Source organism: Agrilus planipennis, unplaced genomic scaffold (assembly GCF_000699045.2).
Source record: "Agrilus planipennis isolate EAB-ADULT unplaced genomic scaffold, Apla_2.0 scaffold32, whole genome shotgun sequence".
NCBI lineage: Eukaryota > Metazoa > Arthropoda > Insecta > Coleoptera > Buprestidae > Agrilus > Agrilus planipennis.
Window position 1 is genome coordinate 829,366 of NW_020439506.1, and position 2,346 is coordinate 831,711.

Genomic DNA, 2,346 nt, shown 5'->3' on the forward strand with positions numbered 1-2,346 from the left:
TGAAACCTCTGGTTAGTACTGCTACCTTGGGGATAGTTGTTAAGCTTAATATAAATAATCATAGATTTAACTTCATTTTGATTTGGTCAAGTTGACTGTGTTTATGTTATTTTTTAATGTTTTATTTGTGTCAAGAACTCTTGTTTGGTTGAGAAAGAACGTGTAATTTAATTCTTTTATTCAGAATAAAATCACGTATAAAACAATCTTAGATATATTTAATAATTTATTGAAATTATTTTTAAAAAATGCAATCTAATTACACAAATGACATTTTGAGACATATGAAATCATGAGTGATTTGAGTTGCAAAATTTAAAAAAGAAAACACAAGCAAGGTCTTTCACTTTCTACTTTCATTCGATTAAATATTGAAAATTCTAAATCGGAAATTCCGCAGTTTCAAAAATATTTTCATTAATTGATTTTTGTATGACTTGTAGAAGTGTGAGTTTCAAATCGATAACTCTTTTCGCTTCTAATGAACGGCTTATATCAATCACGCTGTATAAATATAAAAGAGTGTTGGAAGATATATTAAAATTAAAAATTTTTCTTTTTACCCTTTCAAGATTGAATTCTTGTACTGTGTACGAACCATAACTCTGGCAGGTTCTATCCATAAACCTTTGGCTTTTTATTGAAACCAAAAACACTACACTTATAAAACTAAATGTGTACATACTTTTCATACTATTAATTGATAAACACAACTGATTACAAGAACATTTAACAACAAAGTGAATACAGGTAGCATAATAATGTTAATTGTTAATTACGCTTACGCTTTATTGCATATGTATCTATGTATGTATATGTAAATATTTTTAACACATAAACATTAATTTTTCAAGCCGAAATAAAGAAAGCATAAAACGGTGAACAAAATATCGTTTATTTTTAAAACTAAAAAAGGCATTAGATATACATTTTATTTTTCTACATGTTATACGTAATCTAAAAGTATAGACTCTCATCTTCAGAACATAAAAGATAGTTGCTACCTAAATAACTCACGCCTTCTAAATTTAATCTGTTTTTTTTAAGTGCCTTTTCAACTTCGTAAAGATATTTTTTCGAAAACGTATTGTTTCTAGTAAGTATCCAAATAAAATCTAAAAAAAAAAAATATACCCATTAAAATAACTAACAAGGAGAGGTGGATCAGGGCCGAGGGAAAGGCATTGTACATAGGTACACTACCCACTTGGAAAACTCCCGAGTGTGTAATATGGAAATCTTTTGGAAATTTTGTATTTGTATGTAATATAAATTTATAAGAAAATACCACAAATAGCGCGGTAAACGCTATCTGTAGTACAATGCTACATTTTAGGATTACGTATGCTCCAACAAGGTCCATTTAAATATATGGATATCTACTTACTTGCTAAAACGAACCCCAGTATAGCTAACCTCAACGTGATAGGCACGTTACCATAATCGAATAAAATAATTCGAAGTGGTCTGTATTCTGTCGAAACTGCCAGACGCGGATCGCGATTTCGATCTTTTTGGATCTCATCAGCGCGTCGCAGGCAGCTCCGACAGAACACAGACCAACTTTTATCTGCTGTCTTAACAGCGCGTTTTAGAAAATACCACAAATAGCGCGGTAAACGCTATCTGTAGTACAATGCTACATTTTAGGATTACGTATGCTCCAACAAGGTCCATTTAAATATATGGATATCTACTTACTTGCTAAAACGAACCCCAGTATAGCTAACCTCAACGTGATAGGCACGTTACCATAATCGAACAAAATAATTCGAAATGGTCTGTATTCTGTCGAAACTGCCAGACGCGGATCCCGATTTCGATCCTTTTGGACCTCATCAGCGCGTCGCAGACAGCTCCGACAGAACACAGACCAACTTTTACCTCCTGTCTTAACAGCGCGTTTTAGAAAATACCACAAATGGCGCTGTAAACGCCATCTGTAGTAGGATGCCACATTTTAGGATTTTACGTAGGCTCCAATAAGAAGATCGAAATTGCGATCCGCGTCTGGCAGTTTCGACAGAATACAGACCACTTCGAATTATTTTATTCCATAAATCTATAAATTACAAAAAATAAAACGTGAGAGAGGGGGACTTCTCTATCTCACTACCCACTCGGGATGTGAGGTGAAGAGATAATAGTAGAGATGTGTAAAATGGTTTTTTAAAAAAAGTATTTAAATACAAAATACAAATACTTTTTTGATTTGTTGTTTCAAATGTAAAATACCCTTTTGTATTTTAAATGATAAATGCAAAATACGTATTTTGAGAATACTTTTTTCTTGTGAATACTTTTTTGTAGTACCTATTTCATTTTCTACATTTACTTAAGTATAAA

At 31.9% G+C, this 2,346-nt stretch overlaps 1 long non-coding RNA gene across 1 annotated transcript in view; it reads right to left on the reverse strand.

The window, feature by feature from the left end:
• LOC112905889 overlaps window positions 1-717 on the reverse strand; it is a 6,360-nt gene extending 5,643 nt beyond the window's left edge. The window contains exon 1 of the long non-coding RNA XR_003232069.1: window positions 564-717. This is a non-coding gene — a long non-coding RNA (uncharacterized LOC112905889). The remainder of the gene's footprint in view (window positions 1-563) is intronic.
• Between the last annotated feature and the right edge of the window lie 1,629 nt (window positions 718-2,346).